The 23,105-nt window shown below is 41.8% G+C and overlaps 1 long non-coding RNA gene across 1 annotated transcript in view; it reads left to right on the top strand.

Moving 5' to 3' along the window:
* LOC142140049 (uncharacterized) overlaps nucleotides 1–15,981 on the top strand; it is a 38,820-nt gene extending 22,839 nt beyond the window's left edge. The window contains exons 2-5 of the long non-coding RNA XR_012688274.1: nucleotides 3,520–3,721; nucleotides 5,414–5,578; nucleotides 14,140–14,186; nucleotides 15,740–15,981. This is a non-coding gene — a long non-coding RNA (uncharacterized LOC142140049). The remainder of the gene's footprint in view (nucleotides 1–3,519; nucleotides 3,722–5,413; nucleotides 5,579–14,139; nucleotides 14,187–15,739) is intronic.
* The last annotated feature ends 7,124 nt before the right edge of the window (nucleotides 15,982–23,105 follow it).

Here is a 23,105-nt window from a genome sequence, read left to right as displayed (position 1 = left end):
CGACAATAAAACGAACATACATCATAACATTCCGGCCAAACCGACCACTGATCCGCCCAGTCCATGCCCGTTTCTAGTGGAGCCACTCCCTTTTCTGCTAGACCAAGCCGCGGTTTTTCACCCAAAAACTGGGACTGTCTCATATATGCACTTTTACACTATGTTAGTAAATCAACCCCATGGTGTTCCAGAAAATATAAGCATATCAGTAAAAACATAAACTAAAGTAATAAAATATGAATGCAAAACTGTAAAATTAAATTAAAGCACCAGTATAATATGTTTAAAAATCTTAAATCAACGCCTTAACTAGTGGTTCCTGATATATAGTTTTCCAAATTTTAGTTACTCAACCTTGATTGGGTGAGGGCATCAAATTAAAGCCACAAATTTTTTTTCCTGCTGCAATATCTTTAACGGGTTTACCAACAACTGAAAGCCCCAATCAGCATGCAGATTCCTGTGTACACACTATGCACGATTTACAAGATTTACCTTCAGATCTGTGATCTTCATCTGCCATAACCATCACCTGAAAAGATTGTAACTCTGTAAACTCTATGGAGATCTGCCTACACTGCTGTTTGTGAGTGCATATACACTTCAGAATTTGTTCCATCGTATATAGTGGTTTTAGTCCGGTTATAAAATCAAAGGATGATACGATGAGCTTTGGTACGATAAAACATGATCGTGGGAGCATACACACTAATGCTATATCGGACCTAACAGTTGTTTATTGTGTGATTGGCTCGCCAATCAGGTGAAAAACCTGTAGTGTCTACCTAGCATGTGATTTTTTATCTCAGAAACGATTGGTGCTCCAATGTGTTGGTCAGGTGGAAAGGTTTTCAATTAGACCTCTCCACCAATTATGACTCTGCAAATGTTGATTACAAGTAGAGATGCTCAGGCTTGGTTTCCTGAGAACCGAATATACCCGAACTTAGCAGATCCCAGTAGGCTCGGCTCGGTACCTTCACTCTTTTCCGAATTTGAAAACGAGGCAAAATGTCATCCCAAGGACAATTCCATCTTGCACCATTTTTCTTTTCTGCCACTGCTGTGTGCCAATGTGTCCTAGATGTGCTAGGAACTGCCGTGTGTTTGTGTCATTGCTCTGTCGCTTACCATCCAGCCAGGTCGCTGCAGTCTTTGTCCGAAAGTGTATGAAAATAATATTGTGATCTGTGAGGTGGTCAAAATTAACTGCAAATGACTTGAAATTAGTGTTATTGAGGTTAAGAATAATGTATGAACAATAAAAGAGCAAAATTATGTGATTTTAGCATATTTTAGGATTTGTTCTAAAAAAAATATCCAAAACCAACACCAAAACCAAAACACGAAGCTAATCCAGATCCAAAACCAAAACCAGTTCACGGGGGTCAGTGAGCATCTCTAATTACAAAGCTCCTGAATCAGTAACAGCTATGGTAGTCAAACCGAAATTGTAAATATTTAATTATCAGCGATAAAGACTATAAAGTTCTACCGCACACAACGAATACGGTACAGTGCCTTTGTGTCCTAGTACTTCCAACAACTGCCGACTCTATCTTCTAAATGTGGCTAATTCTATAACTAATAATCCAGTGTTAACAGGTGTCTGAAGATTACAATCTGAAGCCAAAAATTTGAAGGGGCAAAATTGCTACTCTTCTGGGAAAACCAGAACTCATTGGAGAAGTAAATGTACAATGTCTGTTTTCATTTTGCCAACTCCTTGGTTGCAGTTTTGCCCTTAAGGATCTACTCTGGGTACCTATGGTGAATGGTGGAAAGTTAGCGTTTTATTTTCATGGTGACCATACCACTAGCTTGAGGTCAAGTAACTTGCTGGACCAGGTTTGGAACTTATATATTAAAGTTATCCTCCAGTTGAACCTAAGCCTCGATAGAATGGAAACACGTGGCAACTAGGAAAATATTGAAAACATTGCTTTATGTCCCGTTGAAAATCATTATTCATCTAATTCTATATTTTAGGTTAAACTGGACTAGCTCCTCCACTGGCACTTACCTTCAATGTTAACATTGTTCTAGTCTTTTAGTTGGAGTAGACCCTAGATGGGCTCCAGCTCCTCACATGTTCCTGAATATCTACAGGGCAGGACTGTGACCTAAGCATTGATTAGCCCAGGTCTACATTTGCTCAGTTTCAATGAATTGCTTCCACATATCGAGGTGAAAGGATTGCTGTCATGTTCAAGACTTGGAGATCTGATCCTATCAGGCTCATCCCCAAAATATGGAAGATCACTGCAGACGAGAAAACACTTGGGGGTAAATGTATTAAGCTCCGGGTTCTTCAACACCCGCGAGTTCGGCGTCTTCGGCGTTTAAATTTTAAGCGGCGCTGCCTTGTAAAGGGAAGTTTAAATGTGAATCCACACACAAAATGTCTGTTAGCTCCAGAGCTGGATGAAGGGGGGGACCCACGACACTCGGAGAGACGTCAGTGGTCTTATCGCCTGCAGCGGTCCACCACTGCTTTATCTCACTTAAATAATCTTGCCCTGCAAAATGAAGTCTTGCTTTTACATTTTGTGCAAAAGGAGGTACAAACATGTACTTAAACTGTACTAATCAAGGAAGGACTTCTGAGTCACCCAGCTCCTCCTAAGAGGCAATTTGCTCCCGTGTAGATAGGCCAACTTAGCCCGCAGATCCTTGTGCTTTCTGGTAAAAAGCATCTGCGCTGAGGTTTTGAACTTTTTATAAATGACCCTTAGGGGTATATTTACTTAACGCGGATTTGAAACAGTGGTGATGTTGCCTATAGCAACCAATCAGATTCTAATTATCATTTATTTAGTACATTCTACAAAATGACAGCTAGAATCTGATTGGTTGCCATAGGCAACATCTCCACTTTTTCAAATCTGCAGGTTAGTAAATATCATCATCATCATCATCAACATTTATTTATATGCCACCAGCAAATACCGTAGCGCTGTACAATTGGGAACAAACATTAATAAAACAATACTGGGTAATACAGACACACAGAGAGGTAAGAGAACCCTGCTCTCAAGCTTACAATCTATGGGACAATGGGAGTTTGATACACAAGGGCATGTGCTACATCATATTGCACATTGGACCAGCTAGAATGCAAAGGTAAAAGTATTGAGTGGGCTGTGTGATCAGTCACACAGCAATGTTGGTCACAGGGTTGTTGTCTTGTGTTAGCTGTGTGGTGATAATGATGAACTATGTTAAAGAACAGCGATCCCTCTTTTTGCTTTACAGTACATCTAGAACTCCAATTACTCTGTCCCTATTATCAGCTAAGGATGAGTCAGCTGCACATTTAATCCTCAGGAAGTGTTACGGCTGCATGAAAACAAGTGTTCCGGAGCTTCAAAAATCTCACTGCTCGCTTCACAACACAAACACAGTTACCAGCGACTCCACTAATTGGACAGCATCATTTCCCAAAGATTAAGAAACGTTAACATTTTAAATAGAATTAATCCCTGTTTCATTTTTTTTTTTCATACTCTTGAATTTTAGGCTCAGGAATACTCTCAATGGTCAGTGCGGCCGACCCTCCTTCCTAAACCGTTTGTCAGATTATTCCTGGTGTTTGACCATTAACCCTTTCACTGGCGCTGCGCTGAGCTGAGATTCTGACACGTCACATTACCACACACAGTGCGCCCCAGCCTATTATACAAGATACTGTCTGGGGGAATCTCTAAAAAGTGATGTACAGGTAATTGTGCTAAACAAATGAGTTTACTTTTGTTTTCTAAACTGTATTAGAGAAAAATTACAGAATCTGATTAGCTGATATAGGGGTAGATTTATCAAAGTGTCACCTAATGACTTGATCTCGGACTAGAAACACCTGGGTGACCTCACTTAAGATCAAAGTATGAATTAATTAACTACAAATGTTTTTTTAAAAAAATGAATATCCCTGATCATCATAAGAATCCGAAAATAGAGTTATATGTACCGTATATACTCGAGTATAAGTCGACCCGAATATAAGCCGAGGCACCTAATTATACCACAAAAAACTGGGAAGACTTATTGACTCGAGTATAAGCCTAGGGTGAGAAATGCAGCAGCTACTGGTAAATGCACAGCCTAAGGTCAGCATCTGTAATCCAGGTGACAGAAGTAACAAAGGCCAGGAGACACTTACAGAATGATTTACTGCCACCCAATGTGGTTATCTTCTGTCAGTAACCAGGGTCTGTGTTAAAAAACAGATTTTCCCAAAAGCGCCAAAATATATGTATACTGTAAGCACAAATTTAATCACAGTAGAGTTGTCCAACATACGTGATCAGTGCACTGATATAAGGTAACAATATCATACCACACATACATATACACAGCAAGTGCTGTAAGGACAAGTATGTTAGCATAAATATAGCCACTGTGCATTACAGTCCATGATATAATCATGTAACCAGGGTCCAGCTAGAAAAAGGGTAAAATCTCTGTAATCCCATGAAGCACAGTAGCAGAGCTCAGATAAGACAACAGTAGCTGTAAACGGACAACATACCAGTGTGAAGACTCATGCAGGCCCGATTCAACATGCGTGGGCTCTATGGGGCAGCGTTGTGTGTGACGAGGGAAAGAGCTTGATGAAACAGGAGAGATTGGTTATAGCAGCACTGTCCCCCCAATTACATCCAGGTATCGTGAAAGTTTACTTACGCCCGCAGTGAAACGCATGTGCGTTCCAAATGCCGAACTTCCTGTCAGTGGACAGGAAGTTCGGCATTTGGAACGCACATGCGTTCCACTGCAGAAGTTAAGAGCCAAGGCACCGGAGACCAGGTAAGTTCACCCGTGTATAAGCCGAGGGGGGCTTTTTCAGCATAGAAAAATATGCTGAAAAACTCGGCTTATACACGAGTATATACGGTAATTCAGATGGAATAATGAATTAAACGGTGGTACTCGTTACCACAGCACTATCAACCCCTACAAAGGTTTTAACCGATTTTACGTTCCCCACCTGAATTAGACCTATATTAATAACATATCCTAGGAAAAAAAAGGGCTGCAAAATACACATGGAGGTCATAGAAAAGAACATGCTACACGCAGAAAAAATATCCAAAATATAAGATTCTGTAATAGAAATTGTAATCTCTCTCAAATAACCACTTTTAAATCACTCAGATCTAGAATGGCGAGAGTAAATGCAAACTTTCTGTAGCTTTCCAAATATTCACATAATTAGGGACAAATCATTAGTCCCAAATGGTGTAATTGGGCTGAATAGCAAAGTTAGGGGTCTATTTATTATGCAAAATTTTTGATTAAAATTCGCATTTTTTAAGTATCCTATTGATTCATAACTATGGGGTAACAGCAGATATCATAGATATCTGTTGCGGTCCCACTGGTATCGTACGCAATCTTCCATTTAATCCTATAGGAAGAGCATTTCAGTAGAGGAAAGTTCGTGTCCCTCACCCCACCTTACCTTATCACAAAGGTGGCTTTGTGGCATGCGTGGCCTAAGGTTTTCGGGTGGATCATGCGCAGGTCTATTTTACAACAGTTGTCTGCATCGCGATTGCAGAAAAAGTGCAGCGATTAGGTAAGTTGTGTTCACCGGGATAGGCATTTATCATAAGTGCTGTACCTGCAGAACACTTTTAATAAATGCTCACAATCTTTCATTCCTTATCATTGCCAAAAGGAATGAAGATGATTGTGTCAAAAATGCGCTTGTTAATAAATATGCCTCTTAGAGTGTATTATTATTCTCAGCAGAAAAGTGCAGAGTGACTATAAGTAGAAAACTGTATCTCTGATCTTCCTTCCGAAGCCAGAATAAGCTTTGCTAGAAGCCAATATCTTACTTGGTAGCTCCGGTAGAAAAGTAAAGCAATGTTTGAATAATCCTCTGGCTCAGGAGAAAAAACTGAAATCAGCAGTTTTTACGCGTTTCACCACTTGCTAGCGATTTCTTTAGAAGCAGGAAAAGTGTACAAGCTTGTTTTCTATTTAAAGTGCTTTAAACCAATCAGTTTTTACAACACAACTCATCACAACTGACAGCAACAGTGTTGAAAACAGCCAAGAGAGTTAATCTAGAGATATATTAATGACAACAATATAACATAGTAACATAGTAACATAGTTGATGAGGTTGAAAAAAGACACCAGTCCATCAAGTTCAACCTATTTTGGATCTCCTGCGATCCTGCACTTATATTTGAAATTACTCCGGAGTAGGCAACCGCCCATCTGTTTCAATTTTGAAAATCCCCCCAGACTCAATATTGCAATCCAATTTTTACCCTATATCCACTACTATCCTTTATTTTAAATTAACGGTCGTATCCCTGGATACACCTTTCCGCTAAAAATTTGTCTAACCCTTTCTTAAACATATCTATTGAATCTGCCATCACAACCTTCCCTGGCAATGAATTCCATATCTTGACTGCCCTTACTGTAAAGAACCCCTTCCATTGCTGGTTGTGAAATTTCCTCTCCTCTAACCTTAGGGGATGACCACGTGTCCTGTGTATGGTCCTTGGGGTAAAAAGTTCCCATAACAATATATATGGATGATTTCCAAACCAATCCCGAGTAAAAAGAAAAAGGTGTTTATAAATACTAATATGCATATGCCATTGAGGACAAAATAAAACACAATGTTAAATTTTTCAATATGCAATATTTTTAAACGAATGTACTGCCATACTATGGTACCACAATGGTCTGGTTAAAGAATGATCAGAATTTATAGATGTGCTCTCACTGATGTTATCGGAAATCTACATAGCTATTATATGACATTGGTTACAAGTGTGACAATCCCTCACGGGCACATTTTATGACATTAAAGAAGTGTAATAGAGTTGTCGTTAGATCCTTAATCAATGAAATTAACTATCTAACTTGTACATTGCTGTAGTGTCCAATCACACTGCTGTTCTTTAATCTGTGTGACATAGCAACCGTTCAATATCCAATTAACCACCAATCCACAGTTCTAAGTAATAAATCTAAACAGATCTAACTGCTCTATGGCGTTGACCAGTGAGTCAATAAAGAATTAGGCATAGAATTCAAATAAAATATCTATCTACTTTCAGAGACTTAACACAACAAACTGAAAAAAATCAAAGTGTTGGAAACTAAGATGTTGATATTTAGCTTTTGTAGCTCTTAGTGTATTACTTGTCACTCACCGGACCGTGAGTGCCTCTGCGCTGGTGCGTGGTTCTCTAGCCTTCCTGCCGGCGTCTGTCCTGAGCCGCGGCCGTCCGCCATCTTGATGGACTGCGCATGCGCAGCATCCAAGAACTTATGACCTTTGCTTTTAATCTAATAGGTGGATCAGGCACCTCTCCCTATTTAAGGCACCTGTGCTCATTACATCGTTGCCTGATCTTGAGTCTCATTCCCTGTGAGTCTCTGAAGGTGTCTTCTGTGTTCTGCTAGTGTCTTCAGCTTCCTGCTGATTACCTAATCTACTCATCAGTGGTTTCCATACCCGCTACTGATTCCTTCACCTGCTCACGTCCACCCTGGTCTCCGTGGCTCAAACCTGCCTTTCCACTATAGATGCAAGTCGCTGACTCGTCTACCAATATAGCTGCAAGTCGCTGACTCATCTACCAGAATAGCTGCAAGTCACTGACTATCATCAATTCCATTCGCATCCTCTCTCCATCTGCTGTTATATACGTTCCACTATTCACCCTACTACCAGAGGACCGCTGAGCAAACTCCGCCCCTCTGGTAAGCATAGTAAACTGGTGAAATCCTGGGCAAAACTCCTAGTGCCCGTGACATTACTATTGTAGTGTTCGTATTGTCACTACCAATAAATATTGTTCACTGCGATCAATGTGGTTCCAAAGCACAAAAGAGATTTAATAGAAAGATGTAACAAATTACTATAATAAAATAAAGTGCAGCCGAAACATAGGCAGCACACTGGATCCAGCTAATATTCAGTCCTGAAGTCTGTGGTCAAAGTAGACTGAATGGTGGTCTCGGTGTCTGGTTTATGTACAATTTGTGTTACATAAAAAACAGTAATGATGTCATAAAGTAAACAAGATAATTGTAAAAGCATTCTCCATTGGGTCAGGATTTAGGACAGTCCAGTACAATGCAGGTCATAGGTCGGTTCAAATGATGCTCTCCGAGGGTGAGGGGAAACCACTCCAACTGTTGTATACGTGTCTTCACTCAGGAGCCCGACGAAATACTGGTTCAAATTAGCCTATTAGCATTTCAAACACATTATCATTTTGAGCATTAATCCTTTATCATCCATAACTAGCGTACGCAGGGTGCGATCGCTTAGCCCGGCGGTTCCCAAAGTGTGCGCCGCGGCTCCCAGGGGTGCCGCGGCGCTGTCACTGGGGTGCCGCGAGCCAGACATAAAAAAAAGAGAAGACAGAAACTTACCAATCAGCGCGGTGCCGGGACCCAGCAGCCTCCTCTCTCCCGCAGCAGCTTGTCACTGACGTCTATATTCAGTGACAGCTGCGGGAGAGAGGAGGCTGCTGGGTCCCGGCGCCGCGCTGATTGGTAAGTTTCTGTCTTCTCTTTTTTTTATGTCTGGCGTGGGGCAGAGTGAAAAGGATGGTGGCACCAGAGGGGGACAGTGTGGAAGCGGAGGGGGACAGTGTGGAAGCAGAGGGGGACAGTGTGGAAGCAGAGGGAGTCAGTGGACAGCGGAGGGGGACAGTGGACAGCGGAGGGGGACAGGGTGACAGGTGGCAGCAGAGGGGGACAGTGTGGCAGCCGAGGGGGACAGTGTGGAAGCGGAGGGGGACAGTGTGGCAGCGGAGGGGGACAGGGTGACAGCGGAGTGGAACAGGTGGCACCGGAGGGGGACAGTGTGGCAGCGGAGGGGGACAGTGTGGCAACGGAGGGGGACAGGTGGCAGCAGAGGGGGACAGGTGGCAGCGGAGGGGGACAGTGTGGCAGCGGAGGGGGACAGGTGGCAGCAGAGGGGGACAGGTGGCAGCAGAGGGGGACAGTGTGACAGTGGAGGGGGACAGCAGGCAGCAGAGGGGGACAGTGTGACAGCGGAGAAGGACAGCGGGCAGCGGAGGGGGACAGTGTGGCAGCAGAGGGCGACAGTGGGCAGCAGAGGGGGACAGTGTGACAGCGGAGGGGGACAGTGTGACAGCAGAGGGGGACAGTGGGCAGCAGAGGGGGCCAACGTGACAGAGGGCTGCAGATGGGGCAGCGTGCCTGGGGGTAGAGGAGGGGGACAGCGTGGCAGAGGGCAGAGGAGGGGACAGCGTGACAGAGGGCAGAGGAGGGGGACAGCGTGACAGAGGGCAGAGGGGGCAGCGTGAGAGAGGGCAGAGGATGGGGGACAGCGTGACAGAGGGCAGAGGAGGGAACAGCGTGACAGAGGGGGCAGAGTGCCTGGATGCAGAGGTGGCAGAGTGCCTTGATACAGAGGGGGCAGAGTGCCTGGATACAGAGGGGGCAGAGTGTCTGGATGCAGAGGGGGCAGTGTCCCTGGATGCAGAGGGGGCAGTGTCTCTGGATGCAGAGGGGCATTTTTGCATACAACTAAATAAGTATTTTTGTCGTGACCTAAATACTTATTACAATTTTTTGACCCAACTACTTCTAAAACAGGACTGCTCAGTAATTATTTTGGAGGGGTGCCTTGAAAAAATTTGGAGACTCTAAGGGTGCCGTGAACTGCAAAAGTTGGGAACCACTGGCTTAGCCTATAGTAGCTGATTTCTGATGGTAAAATGTGGCTTAATATGACACTATTAGCCTTAGATGTCTTTGAAGAAGTTCTAGCATTATTATATTACACTATTAAATCTATTACATTTGAATATAAAGGACTACAGTATGTGCTGGAACTTTAGTAAAGTGAACTAATAACAAATGTATGTGCGAGTGTAAGTGTGTTTATATGTGTTCGCTAATATGGTTACATAAATAGCCCTTCCACGCTGTAGCGTACCATTCGCTTATTTCACATAAAATAAATTCAATCGATGTTTATTAATTTGAAGCGACTTCCTCCAATTATTTGACTTTCACACTATGGGCTAGATTTAACTGCAGGTTTGAAAAGTGGAGATGTTGCCTATAGCAACCAATCAGATTCTAGCTTTCATTTATTTAGTGCATTCTACAAAATGACAGCTAGAATCTGATTGGTTGCTATAGGCAACATCTCCACTTTTTCAAACCCGCAGTTTAGTAAATATACCCTTATGTATCAGACACAGATAATAGTGGGTAAAAAAATCTTAATATAGTAATCTTCAATGACCATGGAAAACAGACGTCGGTCAATCATTCAAAAGCCAGCAATGTGATCTTCATCATCATCATCATCATCATCATCATTTATTTATATAGCAGGGCAAATTCTGTAGCGCTTTAAATTAGAAGTAATCATAACGAATACTGCACTGATCTGAGGTTGGCAGTATTGATTTAAAATCATATTAACAGTGCACCTTACAATTTAATTAATATATTTGTGATGTAGCCACATTAACTAAAACAATAAGCAATAATAACAGATGTGTAATATAAAGAGAAGATTTTATTAATATATTATTACCAAGTGCATTGCTGTAAAATCCAAAATTTAAGACAAACTAACCCCTACTATTATATAGATTAATAAAAAAGGAAAATACATTAAAATATTCAAATATCATTAAGATCCGCTGTGTCATTCAAATCATCAGGATAGTACATAACAAGATTAAACAAGATTAAAAATCCAAAATGCCAAATCCAAATGTTTATTACCCCCTGATTGTGGATTTAATAGAATTAATACCTGTCAACTGGAGGACATTGGGGTTACTTTAATGATGTTTGGAGAAATGTCTGGATTCAAGTCGGGCCTGATTCAAGTTGGGGCACAAAGTTGTGTTGAAAAAGAGTACGCAACTTGTGGACAGTTCCGCCCGTATTAAAGTCAGTGTTTCTCCTTTCATTACGTTGTCCTACATGACACAATTCTTTCCTGGTTCACTTATTCCTACCTATTGAACCGCTTCTTTAGTGTTTCTAAACCCCCCCTCATTTCCATTATCTATTGGGGTCCGAGAACACCTGTACACCTCTTCTCCCTAATTTGGTCATTTGATCTCCAGTACCACCTCTACACTAACGACACAGAAATCTTTATCTCTTACCCAACATGTTCAAAACAAAACTTATTATCATACTTTCAGCCATAGTTACCACATCCCCTCAAATCTCCATCACCGTCAATAACCCCACAATCTGCTTTTCTTCTCACATCTAGACCATCTCCCAGTGCTATTGACTACACCTTAAAACATTGCCAGAATATACCCTTTTCTTACCCAACATGCTACCAAAACTCTTATCCAAACTCTCATCATCTCTGTGTTCCAGGTCCCGGCTTGTTATTGGACTACCCTACTGCTTATTGATTTTGTACCTTGCTACCGCCAGTGTATCGGTCCTCATCTAGCTGACCTGCTGTTGGATTTTCCTTTTTCTCCGCTGTGTTACGCCTAGTGGCTGATCAGAGGACCACGACCTGCATGTTCCCAGCCGCAAAAGTCCATCCTGCATTGGTGAGGACCGGGGGACCCGATAGAGTCCCCGCCTCTGTTTCTCCAGCGTTAAACCAGGCTAACACGTGTTTCCATCACCCCTCCTGAGACAATCGTTATACCCATGCTGCTCCCTACCGCACCCAATAAGGGTTTCCCGCAGCCTTCAAATCTTTAGATGCTCTCTGAAAACCCATCTCTTTTTTATAGCTTACCTTATCCCCGATAACACTATTCACACTAATGCACCCTCACAGTTGTCCTAATCTCCACTCTGAGCCACACTCACTCCTCTTGTTTCAGCTGTGCCCTCTTCCCTTTAGAATGTAAGCTCTCTAATGAGCAGGGTCCTCCATACCCTTTGTTTTCATGTTTGCATTTATTTTGTCTACCTTGTATGTCCTGCTTTATGTATGTCCAGTTTTCTCTACTGTACGGCGATGCAGAGCACTGTGGCTCCTTACAAATCTACAATTATACTAATACGAATACGAATTGCATAGGGACGGAAATACACTCTGTATAAACAGTGCATAATTTCCATAAGTGTAGACACACATACAGGCTGAAGTATTATTTAGGAGCATTTGCACTATATTTACTATTTGCATATTTACAATCAATTCACATCGGAACCCACGTAACTTTTATATGAAATATAGAAATTAAAATACCAGCTGCTAACAATATAATAACAAAATTAAAAAAAATAACTATATGTTTTTCAATGTAATCCATATAATTTAGAATTGTTTTAATATAACTAATTAAATCAATCATCAATGAATACAGTTGTTCTGTGATAGATACTGAGACGCATACGTGAAATGTAGTAACTAAAGACAATGCCGTCAGTCATCATATGAGTAGCATGTGCAAAAGATATTGCTGCAAACAATTGTGCTTGGAATTTTGAAATTTTAACATACCCTTACTGTACATGGTCTACGCTAGACCGACCCTTCCTTCACCTACTCTGCCTCTCACTCGTAAGGGGTCGTGTCAGTTGTATGCAGATATGAATTACATACAATTGCGTGCATGTGCGTAAGTTCGTTTTCTGGGCATGCAAGATGTGAAATCAGATGCGCTATGCAGATGATCGAATGTCCGTAATTAAATCAGACCATGAGGTCTATTTACTAAACTGCGGGTTTGAAAAAGTGGAGATGTTTGCTAATAGCAACCAATCAGATTCTAGCTGTCATTTTGTAGACTGCACTAAATAAATGATAACTAGAATCTGATTGGTTGCTATAGGCAACATCTCCACTTTTTCAAAGTAAATATACCCCCTGGTGTCTATAGATTCTAAGATCTATAGATCCTAAGTTCTAAAAACAATCTTTTTTAAAGGCTGTGTGTTATAAGCCTTTCATTGTGGGCTGCATTCACATTCTATAATATAGATTTTATAGATAGCATTAAAATTAATTTACTCTTTTACTGTCATTTTTTTATTCATTGAACTAAACTAAAATTCACAGGCCCTCTTATTGCTTTATATACATGTGACCCAGACACTGCTCCCACTTGTAAAGCACTGCTTCAGTTCAGTGGCTAACCAATTGGTTTCTAAGTGAATATTTGTATAGTCTGAACAGCTTTTGTTCACTACATGAAAACTGGGAACTAAAAATTCTTCAAGCTGTTTCATTTTTTAAAAACAACAACAGGATGATTGGATAATACTCATTAAGTATGGTCTTGTTTTAAAATCGAAAAATGTTTTCCTAACGTTTTCTTAATCTGATTGAAGATTCTGTTGAGCTTGAAGACGAAGGCTATAGACCTATTGGAGGAAGAAGGAGAATCAAAATACGTTTTAGAGAAGAAATAATTTCTATCCAATTTCATATAATCTACAAAAGCTTCCTTTAGCAAAGTTGATGGGAAGTATGTTTCTTCATTGGCCACCATCATTGGCTTGTTGTACAAGATCACTCTCTCGTGAACAATTCCTTCCGATCCCTCTCAATTGTCCTTTTGGAATATTGAATACCCATGTTCTATAAAGATGACTGTGATAGTGCAGATAATTATGTGAATCATTGGATTTCTGGTAAGTCTTGGTACATATAGCTTCATTACTCACCGAGAGGTTGATATCCAATAGGTTCATCTCTGAAAAAGTGAAAATTGATGTGAGCTTTTTGAAATTTTAGAAGATCATCTATATATCTTCCATAGAATACCATGCTTGTATTGAAAGGACCACCCACATGTACTGGTGTTCTAAAATTCACAATACCCAAAATTATTGCTTGACCCGGTGAGCGATTTGTGAATTTGTGGAAGATAATAGTAAGTGGGGGTGATAGGGTTAACAATAATCAAACTGTGTCATTCCTCTTTACATCACCCCGTGGTTAAAGCATGATTAAATAAATCTTCAAGTTTGGAGCAATAAAATTAAGCGTGATCGTATGCTAATTTTATATAAAGTGTATTATCACTTAGCTGTTGCTCAGCTACAGAAAGGAATCTTGATTATATTAAAATCCCTTCCCTTATCAACTGCTTCTGTAATAATACAATCAGATGCCATTATTTTAATAATGTTTTTTATTTCCGTTTTATTTTTTGGGCATCCTTACAGCAAATGGACCTAAAATCTTCCATTACGACTCTATAGAAGCTTTGAATGTAAGTACTACTGTAGTGTCGAGGATACAAATCTGATTCAAATTTGAATTTAACACTAATTGTCTTTTTCCTCATAAAATTTCCTCATGCAGTTGAACATTATTTTACCAGCCTGTGTCCCCCACACATAACAATATACATGGCTTTTCAATTCTCCAGTTTCTCCCACATTTTGGAGCCTGATTCATTAAGGATCTTAAATTAAGAAGTTTCTTATTTAAATCTCCTGGACAAAACCATGTTACAATGCAAGGGGTGCAAATTAGTATTCTGTTTTGCACATAAGTTAAATACTGACAGTTTTTTCATGTAGCACACAAATACTTGATAGCTTATTTGTACACTGAAATGTAAAGTTGATATTTGTGTGCTACATGAAAAAACAGTCAGTATTTAACTTATGTGCAAAACAGAAAACTTATTTGCACCCCTTGCATTGTAACATGGTTGTGTCCAGGAGACTGAAATAAGAAGTTTCTTAAGTTAAGATCCTTAATGAATCATGCCCATTGCCCTTATAGTATAAACTACCCGTAACAGCTTGACACTTCCTTTCTTTCTGGTACCTTGATCTAATTTGTTAAAATGCCCATAGCGTGTAGCGATTCCAATGCCCAATTAGATCATGTTGAACTGGCTTAAAAATTGCACCTTGTGTGGACTCAAAATCCGACTTTTTGGACTGAGCGCTGAATGACGGAATCTGTCCAATTGGCTACTTTCTGTGCAATATGCATAGGCAAACCGAGGGGGGTTTCCTAGTGCCTGGAAACCCCCACCCAAGTCTGGGGCACTGTATAATTGAGGTGGCTGGACCCTGCTCCCGCTTCACACAGCTCTGCTTGAAACAGTAGTGCACGCAGCATTGCTCATGTATATTATAGGGATAGGAAGAGTTGGAGAGCAGCCAAGCACTGTCTAAAATTATAGCTACGCCCCCATGCTTGCTAGTCACACCCACTGGTGGCGTGGTGTGGAAACCCCACTCTACAAATCCTGCGCTTGCCCCTGGTATGAAATGTCAAGATTTGATTGACCAAAATGTAAAAGTCAGATCTGATGAGACCAATGGCTGACCTTTTGGTTTTGTAATCAGGTAACTTGGCCTAACACATAAATGATCGGGTTTGTGTAATTTGAACATGTATATGGGTTGCAAAATTGCTTACAGATCTGGCTGCTCTGTGATTAGGACCTGATATAACAGTATGTGGCCAATTTGGAGCATTGAATTGAGAGACTCTTTAGTTGTCCCCTGGAGCTGGCTGATTGTCAGTCCCAGCAAAATAGAACATGTGACAAAATTAATCCACACAAATCAATGCACAGAGAACATTTGCAAAACTTCTAAAAAGTGCACATATTCAGAAATTTTCTATTCTATTGTATAGACGTTTCCAAATAAAGAGCACTGCCATTATTAATGAATTCATAATAACGCAGATTGACTCAAGTAATCTATAATCTTTCCTTTCTGGCAACCTGCACTAGCGGGATTAGTGTTGCTTTTCCAAGATGCTAAAAAGACTTTAATACATTTCTCTTTGTTCCAGGTTCCATTGAACGGATCACATGTTTATTAAATCACAGGCCATGAGGTGCGTTGTAGACGCTCTAATTACGCTTATTGAACACACACAAGAAACGTGGACTCATTTATTGTTTAATTGTAGTTAATCCCTCTATTCACACAGAGACGACTCAAGCGGAGATATTTTTTACATTTTTGTTCCCAAAAGAATGTCAACTTAAAAGAAACAGTTTGTTCACATCTTCAAGTAAAAGTTATTTTTTTTCTTACGTCAGCTGAACTTCTCGACTGTTAAACTTGTAAAGCCTCTATCTATAGGATGCTTGCCAGACATTCAAGTCCAGATAAAACACAACATGTAAGTCCACCCTCCCGTATCTGACTTTCCAAGAGGCATTTCCACGACTCAGGAGACAAGCAGCTCTGCTCCCGATTGTAGTTGCCAAAGAAAATCACTTTGTTTAAATAACGTCATTAGCATCAGGGCCTGGGGTTATTTTATGGCTTAAGTTCTTTTTTCTTTAACATTATGGGGTTTGGCTTAAAATTATTATTATTATTATTATTATCGTTTATTTGTTAGGCGACACAAGATTTCCGCAGCGCCGTACACAGTACAAACAGTGGACTTTACAGGGTGAAACAGTACAGAACAATAAACAAAAATACCAATACTTCGGAAACTCCAGGCAGGCTAATGCAGTACAGATGGAGCAGAAGAACAGGTATGGAGACAGGAGGGAAGAGGGCCCTGCTCATACTAGCTTACATCCTAAGGGAGGGTAAACAGAACAGGCACAAAGGGAGCCAGTTGAAGTATGGGAGAGAGAAAAGGAGGAGAGGAGAGAGCGGGAGAACGAGAAGAGAAGATGAGGGAGTTAAGTGGATGGTTGGTAGGCTTTAAGGAACAAGTGAGTTTTAAGTGCCTGTTTGAAGGAGCACAGATTAGGAGAGAGACGGATGGAGCGAGGGAGGTAGTTCCAGTGAAGGGGGGCCGCACGGGAGAAGTTTTGGATTCTGGAGTGGGAAGAGGTGATCAGAGTGGAGGAGAGGCAGCGATCATTGGCCGAGCGCAGGGAGTTGGCAGGAGTGTGAATGGAGAGGAGGTTAGAGATATAAGGGTCAGTAGAGTGGGAGAGAGAGCCTTGTAAGTGGTGGTGAGGAGTTTGAAAAGGATTCTGTAGGGGAAGGTGAGCCAGTGTAAGGCGAGACAGAGAGGGAAGGCAGAGGAGGAGCGGCGAGAAAGGAAGATGAGTCTTGTAGTCGCATTGAATATAGATCGGAGGAGGGCGAGATTGAAGTGGGGGAGGCCAGGAAGGAGGAGGGTTTGCCTTGGATAGAGGTTTAGAGTTACGATAGAGTTTATCAGGATTCTAACAGATTTAATAGCTTATCAGCCTGATTAGCGCTGGCAGAAACAGTGACGTGGAGACGAACCAGGGACTCATGTAAGGGCGTTTCGGCTTTGCTGCTGGTAGGTTTTCCCTGACCACCGTTGTGACTAGCTTGTGACAGATGAAAGGAGGGTCTGCTTAATGCAGCTGGGACTAGTACACAGATGGACTGCAGAGTGCCAAATCGGATAACAGAAGGGAGTGTCAAAACAGGAACAGAAGCCGTAGCAAGCGACAGGCATCAGAGGAGCTAAGGAATGGTCTGAGTCAGAATTCACAGATATCACAATCACAAGTTGTGCAGGAATGCTGGAGTACAGATATAAGCCAAATACTCTGGCCCAGAATTGTGCACAGAACAGGTTTAAAAAGGTGGGCTGAATGTTGGTTGGGCCTCTGGCCAGCGGTTACATGACCACAAGCTCAGCACTCTTAAAGGGCCATGCACTCCCTGTTGAACAGAGCGGGGCAGCGGCACAGGAGCTAGCGTCGGAAGCGGATATGGTAAGTGACCAATAGACTTTGGCACATGACAGGCTTGGTGTCAGAGCTAGTTTAGTCTTTCCAAACCCTTTGTGAAACCCTGACCATAACCCTAATAATTTTATTTAAAAACAGACAAGCAACGGCTTGTCTACTGAGAGGTGTATCTGGGTGTAAAGAGATTTTGGTTAAAGAGCAGGGGACATGTCCTGCATGTTTTCTTTAATGCAACACCAGTATTGTCCTGGCCTATCAAACCTTGCTTTCTATTTGAAAAGCATGCTCAAAGCGAACAACTGGTCCATATCTATATTTTATACTTGTTAAAATGATTAATCTCAACTCCAGAATCCAAATGTGTTCCGGGACACTGTATGCAGCTCTAAAACATACAATAGAGATAGATGAACAGAGCTCCAGATACACTATATGGACAAAAGTATTCGGACGCTTGACCATTACACCAACAGGGACTGTAATGACATTGTATTCAAATACATATACTTTAATATGGAGTTGGTCCCCCTTTTGCAGTGATAACAGCTTCCACTCTTCTTGGAAGACTTTCCACAAGATGTTAGTATGTTAGTTTGTTTCTGTGGGAATTTGTGCCCATTCAATCTGTAGAGCATTTATGAGGTCAGGCACTGATGTTGGACGAGAAGGCCGGGCTCCCAATCTCCATTCTAGTTAATCCCAAAGGTGTTTGATGGGGTTGAGGCCAGGGCTCTGTGAGGGCCAGTCAAGTTCTTCCACACCAAACTCATCAAACAATGTCTTTGCTTTGTGCACTGGGGCACAGTCATGTTGGAATAGAAAAGGTCCTTCCCCAACCTGCTGCCACAAAGTTGGAAGCATAGCATTATCCAAAATGACTTGGTCTGCTGAAGCTTTAAGATTGCCCTTCACTGGAGGTAAGTGGCCTACCCCAAACCCTGAAAAACAGCCCCATACCATTATCTTTCCGCCACCAAACTTCACAGTTGGCATAATGCAGGCAGGCAGGTAAAGTTCTCCCGGCATCCGCCAAACCCAGACTCGCCCATCTGACTCTAAACAGAGAAGCGTGATTCGTCACTCTACAGAACACATTTCCACTGCTCCACAGTCCAGTGTCGGTGTGCTTTATACCACTACATCCGACGCTTAACATTGGTCTTGTGATGTGAGGCTGCCATGCAGCTGCTCGGCCATGGAAGCCCATTCCATTAAGCTCCCGCTGCACAGTTTTTGTGCTTACATTAATGCCAGTGGAAGTTCGAAACTCTTCAGCTATGGAATCAGCAAAGCGTTGGCGACTTTTACGCACCAAGCGCCTTAGCAGTCATTGACCCCGCTCTGTGATTTTACATGGTCTTCTGCTTCGTGGCTGAGTTGCTGATGTTCCTAAACGCTTCCACTTTTCAATAATATCACTTACAGTTGACCGTGGAAGGGTGAAATTTTACAAACTGTCTTATTGCAAAGGTGGCATCCTATCCCAGTACCACGCTTGAAGTCACTGACCAATTTTGTATCACAAAGATTTGCAAATGGAGACTGCATGGCTAGGTGCTTGATTTTATAAACCTCTAGCAACGGGTCTGATTGATACACCTCAATTCAATAATTAACAGGTATGGCCAAATACTTTTGTCCATATAGTGTATCTTCAGACCATCCCAATGATAGCGTACACACATGGAACATCCTGAGGAAGACAAACAAAGTGTACACGTATTGCTCACTACGGGGGCCAGACATGGGTTGGTCAATGAAAGTCATTAGGGGTTTTTACAAACATGAATTGGGACTTGATAGCTCTCTATGGTTTTTCAGTTCTATCTATCTATCTATCTATCTATCTATCAGAATGTTTATGTAAATAGATTCATTATTCTAAAATATAAATAAACTCCTCTCCCCATAGATGCAGTGTGTCACGACTCTGAATGATTTTGTAGATCCCTTGCCTCTGTTTAGATAGGACTTGCCCAGGAGTGCGGAGTCTAATGGATAGGAGGTATTCACCAGGGATTCCCGCAAGGGAATATCGACCCCGCTGCTCCTATTCCGCAGGTCGCGGTCTCCCAGACAAGAACTAGCAGAGGATAGTGGAGGCAACACACAATGAACAATGAGGATGATGATATACACAGGATTAAAAGTTCACAGCTCACAAGCATCGCTAGTAATAATAATAACACTGGAGATAGTGGTAATGCTGCAAAGTAATGTATTGGCTGATAGTACAACAGAATGAAGAATATATATATCGGCAGATACTAAACACAGGGCAAATTGGTCAGAGTACAGAATGCAGATACATCATGCTACTTCATAATGGGTAACCCTTGACAACTGCATGGGACGAGTAGAACAATAGTTCAAATGCAAGGATGATGAATGGAGAATACTTGGATCCAATAACGTAACATACGGCAGATAAATGTGAATCACTGGTACAGCAATAGTCCAGACAGAGTTATAATGTAGAACTGGCTGATCCGAGAACAATGATGATTCAACGTAGCAGGTGGGCTATTGGTATCACGGTAATTCTCATTATGGAAAAGCAATAAGCGTTGAATTTGTTGGTTCTACAGATGACAATCCCAAATGACAAGAATGAGCATAAGTACATCAAACAGTTCGTTACCTAGAAGTAGCGGAGAAGCGAAGTGTATCTGAGCCGTGCTTGGAACTACAGATGACAGGTAACTTCAGCAGGAGACACATCCACAAAGTTATAGCGATGTTGAATCAGCCGGGTAGATATGGAAACTTGAGCCGTAGGAATAGCCACCGGTGCAGCAGGCAACTCACAGTAGAAGTTCAGCGTGCAGAGGACCAGCAGTGAGGAGTCTCAGACGAGCCCAGCGTGGAACTGCAAGTGACAGGTACCTTCGGCAGTAGATGGTGGTAGTTCAGCGAGCAGGTTAACAGCGGAGAGGAGTCTCAGGTGGACCCAGCATGGAACTTCAAATGACAGGTAACTTCGGCAATGGATTTATCAGTGAAGTAGTAGCGATGTTGCACTAGCCGGGAGAGAATGGAAACTTGAGCCGTAGGAATAGCCACAGGTGCAGCAATCAACTCACAGGGGTAGTTCAGCGTGCAGGTGAACAGCAGTGAGGAGTTTTCAGATGAACCCAGCGTAGAACTACAAGAGACAGGTACCTTCGGCAGTAGATAGTGGTAGTTCAGCGGGCAGGTTAACAGCGGAGAGGAGTTTCAGCAGGGAACAAACAGGAGGTCAAGTATTGACAGCCAGATCCAAATGCAGACTGAGTAACACGAGGAACAGGCGATGAGCCAAGGACCATTGATAATTTAAATAATACTCCAGAACCAATGAGAATCGGGAGGAAGTCCAGAACAAGGTAGCAAGGAACACCTGTGTACAAGTAAGCTCAATCACCGTTCCTAGAGGAAAGTCAGAGCGCCGGCACCTATCTATGGGACCGGCGTGTGACACAGTGACAGAGTAGATAGATGATACAGGTCCAACAGCATTATAATAATCTCATTTGCCTACTGATGGATCCGACATTTGGAAAGATGGGATCGACCAAAAAGAGAAAATGGAACATAACTAAACAATTTGGACGTATACATAACCTGCATTTGACACCACAATCTTACTGTGTCAGCTTTGAAGTAGCTTCACATAACTACTCTGTGCTTTTGAGAACCATATTCCCTCTTCTAGTATACTCTAAGTCTGTGGCTTCCTTCTTGCCTCCATTGTCAGAGGATGACACTTACCGTACCTGTCAATCGGAAAATCGGGACAAAATAGGTAGAGCCGTGATCCTCCCAACGTACAGATCTATCCAAACAACACCCTTTAAAGTCAACCCACACCTCCTTTCCAGCAAGTCATGCCCCCTATCAGCCACAGAAAATCAGGACAGCCAAGCATGCCCCTGCCGAATGAAGTCCTGTTCTCACTAACATAATAACTCGGTGGCCTGGTCACCCCCTCCCACAAGATCAGTACACTCACCTCCTGTTGCTTTGATTATTCAGTCTAATTGGCTTTTGGTTGTTTTATCTTGGCCTTTTGGCTAAGATCAATTACTGTACTGTCCTAGGAGGGTGATCTAGACTCTTCTGATGGGGCAGGCTGCCTTGGTCTGTTGCCTGTTGGCTGAGCAAAAACATTTTTGTAACCTCACCAACCATTAGGCCTGGGCTTATAGTGAATGAGTTCTCTGTACAGTGCTGCAGAATCAGTGGCGCTAAATAAATAAATGGTGATGATGACGATGATGATGTATTCATTTTTAATTTATTGACACTAGCACTTACCCACTTCATACTTGTTTTTTGCTTGTGTGTTTTTTTGCCCTCAAGTCACAAGGGGTTTGGGAGAGACCCTTATGGGCAACTCTCTTGCAAAGTTATCAGAGGCTCTCTGATTCTGGGGGAAGCTAAAGATTCAGTTACCCAGGGGAAGCTTTGGCCTACCTCGGGGAAAAAGGTCAGCACCTGAGCATTGCAGGGGAAGTGGCCCAGAAGACTCTTGCCCCCTAACAGGGGTAGGGCCTTTTCCCTTTAGGGAAGGGTCCAAAGGTCCAGGACCCAGCATAGGCTATTTTTGCACTGCCCTGGGAGATTTGGAGCACCACACCTCGGACGTCAATTTAATAACAAAAATATTTGCCCTCTACAAATCTGGGAACACAGTGCAGGGCAGGAGCAGAAGGTGAAGGGTAATAATACACACACACAAAAATTAACTAAGTAAATTTCAGTACATATCACATGTCCTTTGTTTTGTTTTTTTTACATACTATTGAATCAGGAAAGAGGTTCATTTTAAATGTTGATGTCTACCACAGTACATTTTGGAAATGTGCTTATTTAGAATACTAGAAGCGAAACAGGTTCTGGCAACGTCTAGCTTTCCAAATGCAGTGGAACTACAAGTCACAGTATGCCCTTACAGCCAATTATTGCATGTCATGCTGGTACTTGTAGTTCCATTACTGCCGGGAAGCCACAAGCTGCCCAGGGATGCTCTAACAATTTTTAGTTATGCAAATGTGTGAGATTAATGATACAACATCACAATCTGTCCCCAATGGATTTCTATGTGACAAGTTAGTAGGGTGACCGTTAGATTGTATCCAGAGGGATCTATTGTTTGATTTGTTACATGCGATTAATTGCATGCAAAAAAATTGCAAGTGTAACCCTCGCCTTGGCCTGCATGAAAAGAACATTATAATGAATAATGAACAACTATCTTAAGACATTTTTAAAATGTAGGATGTAAAAGAGACAAACAGACTGAACAAAATCTACGATAATTATCTATAATATAAATGCTTAGTGGCGTGTATTAGTCTGTCTGTGTGTGTGTGTGTGTGTGTGTAAAAAATAAAACCAAGCTGCAGCGCCACCTGCTGGGCGGAGTTATACACTGACCTAAATTCTTAGTGTGTGTGTAAAAAAAATTCAGAAAGGGCTGAAATTTGGTATGCTAAGATGTTTTTAATTTGTTAATTTAATTTGTTAATTGTT

The sequence above is a fragment of the Mixophyes fleayi genome, chromosome 2, assembly GCF_038048845.1.
Source record: "Mixophyes fleayi isolate aMixFle1 chromosome 2, aMixFle1.hap1, whole genome shotgun sequence".
In the NCBI taxonomy this organism is placed as follows: domain Eukaryota; kingdom Metazoa; phylum Chordata; class Amphibia; order Anura; family Limnodynastidae; genus Mixophyes; species Mixophyes fleayi.
This window is presented reverse-complemented; position numbering and strand designations above follow the sequence as displayed.